Source organism: Anabrus simplex, chromosome 10, assembly GCF_040414725.1.
Source record: "Anabrus simplex isolate iqAnaSimp1 chromosome 10, ASM4041472v1, whole genome shotgun sequence".
Classification (NCBI taxonomy): Eukaryota; Metazoa; Arthropoda; class Insecta; order Orthoptera; family Tettigoniidae; genus Anabrus; species Anabrus simplex.
Genome location: NC_090274.1, coordinates 62,650,311 through 62,659,500, shown reverse-complemented (window position 1 = coordinate 62,659,500; position 9,190 = coordinate 62,650,311).

The following is a 9,190-nucleotide window of genomic DNA, read 5'->3' as shown; positions in this document are numbered from 1 at the left end:
AGGCCTTGTACGTTGCAGAGTTCGTTGCAATGCATCGGAAAGGACTAATGGAGAACCTAGAAGTGAAGGAAAGGAAAATTCTAAGAAAAATTTTGGGCCCAGTAAAAGAAAACGGGGAATAAAAAGTCGGCACAACCACGAACTTTACACCATGATGAAACGGAGAATTACATTTTACTGCCACATAACAAGAATGAACCCAATGCGATTGACAAATAGGATTTTCACCTACTTTCTCGAAAAGAAAACCAAGGGAGTTTGGTTCACTGAGGTGGACAAAGATTTACAAGAAGTGGGAATTACAGACAACGATATCTGGGAACGTGCCTCCATTAAACAGAAACTAAAAAGGCATGGATGGTTCCAAGAAAAATCTAAGCTTCCAACAGGCAAGAAGGGGACTGAAGAAAGGAAGCGACGGCATCGAGAATTAATGTGAAAGTACTGGGAGGAGGTGAAAGCTCGATGCAGCAAGACACCGTTGAAATGACGTGGTCCTTAGAAGGCCGAATCGAAGGAAGAAGAAGAAGAAGAAGAAGAAGAATATAATTGTCATTCTATGTATGTTTGTATGTGTGTTTCACATCTCCTAAACTACTGGAACGATTTCAACCAAACTTGGTAAACTCATGACTTATTATCAGGAGACAAACCGCGTGGGGGTAAGACACCTAAAGCTCCCTTAGGGGTGGGGGCGAGGTGTAAAATTAATCGAAAATAGTTTGGAATCGACACATTTCGGGGTCGCTGAGTTGAATAGTGACAGTTCGGATATTTTAAAGACCCAGTCCAGCCCCCTTTGGGGTGGGGGTGAGGGAGTGTGACATTTAAAAATAATCGAAGATAGTGTCGAATCCACAATTTTCGGCCTCGCTGAGGTAAATAGTGACATTCGGGATTTTTCTCCTTAGGGGTGGGCGGCGAGGGGGAGTGACATATATAAATAATCGAAAACAGTGTCGAATCCACAGTTTTGGGGTCGCTGAGATGGATACTGGCACTCCGTTTTTAGTCTAGGTTCAATCCCCTTTTGCATAAGGGTTGAGAAAGGGTAAAAAACGAAATTGCCCAAAATTACCTGGATAATTGATGTATGTATTTTCCAGCGGAGATATCAACCAAAATTGATACAAGTATGGCACTACTTGGACAAAATACTGTGGGGGTAAGAAACCCCTAGAACCACTAGGCGAGGGTGAGAACGACCAATAACAGTGTCGAATCAGTAGTTTTCGGGACTACTAGAAAGATTTCGATCAAACTTGGTACACTTATGACTTACTATCAGGAGATAAAGCGCATGGGGGTATGACAACCATAGCACACCTACGGGTAGGGCTTGGAGGGGGTAAGAAATAAAAATAATCGAAAATAGTGTCCAATCCATAGTTTCTAGGGTCTTTGAAATGAATAGTGACATTCCGGATGGCGTTTAAGTCCAAGTTGACACCCAACAGGCAGAGGAAAAGAAAATGTCCAAATGTGTATGTTCGAGCAGAGTTCTTAACTAAACTTGGTACAAATATTACCTACTATCTGGAAAAAATATTGTGGGGGAAAAGATAGCGCTAGAATCCCTAGGGAAGGGGACAAAATATAATGATAAATCGACCGATTGCAGTGTTGAATCCATACGTTTCGGGACTACGGCGCAATTTCAATCAAATTTGGTACACTAACGACTTACTATCAGAAGACAAACTGCGTGGAGATATCACAAACCCAGCACGCATAGAGGTGGGGAATGGAACGGAATGACGTGTAAAAATAATGGAAAATAAGCTATATTAATGTCGAATCCATAGTTTATGTGTCGCTGAGATGAATTGTGACGCCCTGGATACCGTTAAAGTCCACGTTCAGCCTCCATTGAGACGGAGGGCTGAGAGGAGCTTAAAAGTAAATAGTCAAAAATGACCGGGTTAAGTGCTGAAACGACTGCTCTTGGGGTCGCAAGACTGATTGGCGACAGTTGCAATCACACGTGAAATCTTGTACATCATATGTGTATACATAGAGTTCACAATTATTATTTTTCTGAAAGGATCAAATACTTCCCAGTCAATTCGAGTTTCCGCAAGGGCAAGGATTTACTCGAAAAATAAATCATCTAAGACAAGAAATCAAACACATCTAAATAACGCTAAAACTACACAATAGATCGTAAAATCAACATCTCAAAAGTGAATTCTATAACATCGAACACATTCACACATAACAAATGGTAATACAAATCATAAAGGTAAATATTCAAACACTATCCGGGCAACGCCGGGTACTACAGCTAGCAGTAATATTACAGAAGACTGAGACATTTGGAGCCTGCGTGGCTCAGGCGGCAGCGCGCCGGCCTCTCACTGCTTGGAACTGTGATTCAAATCCCGGACCATCCGTATCAGATTTGTGCTGGACAAAGCGGAGGCGGGACAGGTTTTCGTCCGGGTACTCCGGTTTTCCCTGTCATATTTCATGCCAGCAACATTCTCCAATATAATTTCATTTCATCTGTCAGTCATTAATCATTGCCCCTGAGGAGTGCGACAGGCTCCGGCAGCCGGCACAATTCCTATCCTCGCCGCAAGATGGGGGCTTCATTCATTCCGTTTCTGATCCGGTCGAATGACTGGAAACAGGCTGTGGATTTTCATTTTTCACTGAGAAACTTATCAGAAAGAGCATCATTATTCATAAGAGTCAACAAGTTGGAACTGGCCTATCGACTGACAAAGAACACTTATAACAAAAAATGCCTGCCATGCAACCTGATACTGAAGCAATACACGTCAGTCATACGACCAGAAGCTCTGAATGCCATGGAGTGTCTTTCTTTGAACCGAAGAGATCTGATGGAGAAACTGGAAGTCAGAGAGAGGAAAATTCTCAGGAAGGTCTTAGGTTCAGTAAAGAAAGATGAGGAATTCAGTAGACGGCACAATTCCAAGCTATAAATCTGATTGTACTGGAATAAGGAGAGTAGCTTTCCATGGTCATACAGTAAGACTTCCTCCGAAAAGACTGACCAGTCGCCTGTTAATTTTCTGGCAGAACAAGATGATTCGTACTACATGTCTGACAAAAACTGAGAAGAGCATTAAAGAAGTTGGGAATATCAGATCTTCAAGATAGACAGTCTGTATGCCATACGCTGGATTTCAGGAATAAGCCCGGAAGAAAGGTACCCCCTGGACAGATGAAAGAAAACGCAGAAAACGCGACAATACTGGGCAAAGACCAAAGCCCAACAGTTGAACGAGCGTGGTCCAAAGTAGGACCATTCAAACCAAGAAAGAAGGAACTGTTACCTCCCTATCACACTCACCTTTTGTCCTGGCTTGTGACAGGCATTCCCTGGCTACTGAAACATTTGGCCCAGGTTGGTGGGATTATTATTATTATTTATGATTTATTATTTCAGAGAAAATAGAAAGTTCTTAAGGAGAATTTTAGGGCCTACGGAAGTTTCCTGGGATCGATTCACGTTCCATCTGCAGTCAAACTAGGAGCTCTAGGAACAATTTGAAGACCGAGCGGCTTGGACGTGCGGTTAGGGTCGCGTAGCTGTGATCTTGCATTCGGTAGATGGTGAGTTCGAATACCACCATCGGCAGGCCTGAAAATGGTTTTCCGCGGTTTCCCATTTTCACACCAAGAAAGTGCTGATGCTGTACCTGTATCGTAAACTACGTCAATCTAATTGAGGAAGTCCAAAGATTTTTTAGACATTTTATTACAATAGTTTTCGTTATTATTGCTGCAAAGATCGTACGGCCTGATGCTCAAAGTTGTTGATGCCAGGGAACTGTCTCACAGAAAATACTTCCAGGGTATGCGTTTCCTTCATAAAGTAACAAATAATAAATTCCGACTCGGCTCACTGGCTGAATGGTCAGCGTTGAGGCCTTCGGTTCAGAGGGTCCCGGGTTCGATTCCCGGCCGGGTAGGTGATTGTAATCGCGTGTGATTTATTATTCTGGCTCGGGAACTGGGTGTTTGTGCTTGTCCCAAAACTTTCATCTTCATATTCAGACAGCGCACTACACTATCAACCATTAAAGAAACGCAATAGTGATTACATCCCTCTATATAGGGTTGTGTCAGAAAGGGCATCCGGCCGTAGAAACAGGGCCGAATACACATGTGCGACATACTTTGCACCCGCGACCCCACAGATGTGGGAAAAGCGGTAGAAGAAGAAGAAAGTAACAGATAATAAAATTGACGATAGTAAAAGCATAGAAAGAATTAACATATATGTTCCTAATCCAACTTCCAGTCGTTCCGTAATATATTTTTCATACAGAAAACCAACACAGATTGACACAAGAACTACGTTTTATACAGAACTAGGAGCCTGTCGCAGAAATAGCGGCGAACTTATTTCTCGTCTCATTCCTTTGCCAGCATTATGATATGATGCAGCGCAGGACCTCTCGAACGCCGAAAATCTCACGCGTGCAAACCGAGGCGCAGAGGTTCTGTGCACCGTGAATCGGTCGGCTCGGTTCGGACCAGCGTTTTGTCTCGGAGCGACTCTGCTAGGCACGGCTCATCCTAGCTCGGATTGTGGAGCGCTGGGAAGGAAGTGAGGAAGGGGGAGTCAGGCGGAGCGAGTGAGAAAGGCGTAGAGAAAGAGACAGACAGCGCTAATGCTTAGAATCCAGGAGTGGGGGTCTGCACTCTGGTCAACCTCGCGAAGTAGTCTTATGCGCCTCACGCTGCGCAATACACCAGTGCATGCACTCTGTGAGGCTTTGATGTAGCATATGATTTATTTAGGAAAAAATTGTTGGAGAGCCTTTGAATTATCTCAAGATTGAGAGAGGAATTTATAGAATTTTCACAACGAATTTTGTTCTCAAGACTTGACTCTATTACATAAAGCCGGCGGCATAATCATCGGCAATTTTTAGTAGCCAGTAAATCTGAAATGTACCTATGAATCACTCCCTAAATTTTATAACAGTAAGGAGCTAATCCTAGAATGTGGCTATAGTTAGCAGAGATGGATGCAAAGGACGTTGTGCTCTTATACCTCCTTATATGGCTCATTAAATCATTATCATGTAGCAATATACATTTAAGCACGTAGCTTACTGGAGGTTGTAGAAAATTAAACAAAACATTGTGGCAACACGAATTAAAATTTCCATTTACCGTATCCGCAGCAAAATAAAATAAAATAAAATAAACTAAACTAAACTAAACTAAACTAAACTAAACTAAACTAAACTAAACTAAACTAAACTAAACTAAACTAAACTAAACTAAAAAATAAAATAAAATAAAATAAAATAAAATAAAAAATAAAATAAAATAAAATAAAATAAAATAAAAAAAATAAAATAAAATAAAATAAAATTAAATAAATAACTTCCCCATTTATTTCTCTACCGGCTCCGAGGTGTAGGGGTAGCGAGCCTGGCTCTTACTCACAGCCGCGGGTTCGATTCCAAGCTAGGTCATGGATTTTTACTTGGATCTGAGGGCTGGTTCGAGGTCCACTCAGTCTACGTAATTACGAAAGCCGGATTTTTATGCAGTAACAGGTTAGACTGCAAACTAATTAGGTTAGTAGGAAGTGTCGGCCACCCGCTCTTCCAGAATGCAGCAAGAGTAACAAATTATAGGGGTCCTGATGGGCCTACCCCTAATATTTATGCAAAATCCGGGCTCTAGTAATTACAATTGATCAGCTATCTGACGGTGAGATGGCGATCCCGGTGTAGAAAGCCAAGAATAACGGCAGAGAGGGTTCGTTGTGCTGACCACACATATCCCCATTGCAGGCTTTCGGACTGAGCTGTGGTCGTTTGGTAAGCCATGGCCCTTCGGAGCTGTTGCGACATGGGGTTTGGTTTCCTTTCTCTCCCGTTATCAGCTGATAGTAGAGTTCAGTCTGCTGTCCACGTCCTGGGCTGTATGGTAAGCATTTCGGCCTTCCGTTGGGTTAAATTCAATTAAATATCTGTTTAATTCCTAAAGTTCGGGGACTAGTGTTCGAGTTCGTGCTAATAGACACCTCTTCACTTAGGCACAACAACTCACTATATCAACCGCAAGAATATCACGAAACAGCGAATTGTTGTTCCTCGCAGTGTTTACGTCAGCACGGGTATTCTGCGTAAAACTGGGCCCAATACACATGTGCAATATAGCTCCCTCCTATAACCCCACCAGGGTATGGGAAGAACAAGAGGACAAATGATTTTCGAGACAATGGTCCCAATCCTCCTCGTGTCGACAACAGAATACTCCGACAATGGATATTTTGATGATGTTTTTGTTTAAAGGGGTTTAACATCTAGGTCATCGGCTCCTAATGGTACGAAATGAGACGAAATGGAATGACAAATTAGAAGTCCAAAATCATCCACTCACCAGAATTCAAAACGTGAGGACGAAGAATGAATAGATGGATATGATTTTAAGACAATCAGTGGATCCGACCCGCAATGTCTCGCATTCTAGGAACTGACGTGAAATAATAGTATTATTGACCAAGGGACTGCTTCTATATCACGATACTGAATCGATGATGCTTTAAGCCTAAAAGCGTCCAAAATCCAAGTCATCGGCTCCTCATAATGGTACTTATCGCCAGGAAAGTAGAACCATGGTATTTGTCATGGTGCGACACTAATCAACAGTAGGGTAGCCTCGCGGTATTCCACACAGTACAGTACTACTCACAGGTAAAGAAATTCGCACATGTAATACAGACCTATGGTGTTTCGCACATGGCGACGCCATTTACAGGCAACGCAAAGCTAAGGTGTTCATTACATAAGTGTACTAACCACAGGGACTCGCGCTATCCCGTCGTGTTCCTCATATAGTGGGTACTAATCATAGGCAAGCCAGAACCCTGGTGTCGCTCATATAGTAGTACTAATCACAAGTACTGTAAAAGCTGGCACCGTACTCTTTTGCTACTAATCACAAACCTATTCGGTACCGAACATAGTGGTACTACGCGCTAGTAAAAGCGACCCATGGTGTTCCCCACGTGGTGGTACTAATTATAAGTAGTTTCATGGTTCTAATTCAATCATCCCTTGGTCGCTCCTTTTAGTTGCCTCTTAGGATAGGCAGGGGATACCGTGGGTGTATTCTTCGTCTGCGTCCCCCACCTACAGGAGGTTGTGTATTTGGTCTGCGAGAGGTACTTTATTTCCCTCAAGTCCGCCGGCAAGCCGGTTAAGACTCCCCTATCCGCCACCTGGGACGCACCACGTGGGAGTATCACCTCTCCCCCTGCTACGCCAGCGTAGCATGTTCGTGGAATGGGCATTTTACCTGCATGTCGTATAAGAATATTTCGTATGTTTCAAAGCCTGTTTCTAGATGGCCGTAGTGATGGGAATTCTTGAGCACGAGTTCTATGTCTGATCATGCACATCTCCGCACTTTCCAAATGACGGATAGCTACTGTCTAATCAAATATACGTAGATTTATTATCTTCAGGTTTCTCAAGTAATATTCTGCCTTACAGAGTCAGGGGAAAAAAGTGATCACCTTGGGCACTTCTTCTTTTTAATCTATCGAATGCCTGCATAATAGATTGATTCATTGTGTATGCAAACTTTCAGAGAGTAGAATTGCAGAAAAAGTCCGATGTCATGTCACGCAAGGGTCTTCTTGTTGCTCCTGGGCAGTAACCGACTCAGCAAAATGAGATGGATTCGCGAGAGGAAGAAAGCAAGACGATGCCAGAAGGAAGTCGTGTTACGTACCCATATAAATGCATTGTTTGACTAAAGACATTATTCAGACCATATCTACCTATATATGAAAAGAGTTTACTAAAAACAGCATTGACAAATTTGCCCCTTCGTTCCAATAGACCAATTGTCTTTCTTCTTCTTCTTCTTCTTCTTCTTTATCTGTTTACCCTCCAGAGTCGATTTTTCCCTCGGACTCAGGGATCCCACCTCTACCGCCTCAAGGGCAGTGTCCTGGAGCTTCAGACTCTGGATCTGGAATACAACTGGGGAGGATGACCAGTACCTCGCCCAGGCAAATTTGAAAGGGATAGACAAGGAGAAGTGGGAAACCACGGAAAACCACTTCCAGGATGGCTGAGGTGGGAATCGAACCCACCTCTACTCAGTTGACCTCCTGAGGCTGAGTGGACCCCGTTCCAGCCCTCGTACCACTTTTCAAATTTCGTGGCAGAGCCGGGAATCGAACCCGGGCCTCCGGGGGTGGCAGATGATCACACTAACCCCTGCACCACAAAGGCGGACCCGGTTTTATTCATTGTTGTTTTTTTACCTGCCGGTGAATCACGAGACATTGATAGATCTTTAAGTCAGGCCAACATTGAGTAATCATAAAATCAAATCATTAAATGATCACTCTAATAATTGAAGGCGAAGGCTTACCCTAACCCGCAATGCGCTCTGTACTCAGCAGGTTGCTAATATTCTGATGTGATTTTCATCCTTAGCAATGCTATTGCATGCGGCCATGTTTGACTACTACCTGTCAAGTCAAGCCAGAGACTGTACAATTCCTCTGATCGCGGAAGAATATTATTACCTGCTAGATACTCATTGATATTCTAAGCTTTCCCAGCTTCCAGATATATTCAACAGATGGAAGAGCATTCCTAACTTGTTGCTAAGAGAAAAAAGTCTACGTACAAACAGACCCCATAATGATCTGGGAACACCTATCGAAGGATAACCCAGTTACACTAGTAAGAGTTCTCTGCCGGCAAAAAACGCTCCTTGGAGACTTAAGGGTGGGTTTCCATTTGAGATTAACTGGGAGAGTAACTTTCGATATCCGCTTTCAGGTTGTTGTCCATATGAGAGTTAATTTCGGCCCGAATACCTCGCCAAGATAGCTTTCACGAGTTCTCGTCACAACCTGTCTACTTGTGCACGTGTAGAGAGTGGAGAGTAGTCAAAATGTAATCACACTACTACTGACAAGTCGCAGAAGCTGTGATTATTATCTGTAAAAAAAGAAGAGAAAAGTCTACTTTGGTTATAACTTTCATCTGTCCCGCTACCGCTTTTTCTGTTTTTCATTATTTTCAATTCTTGAGATACCTTAAACCATAGAGAGTATCATAAGATTAATTTAAATATTGTATATATGTATTATATACTTGTTGTTATAATAATAACCAGGCTACAATCATTACAATATATTTATTTCCATTCAAATTGATGCGATTTT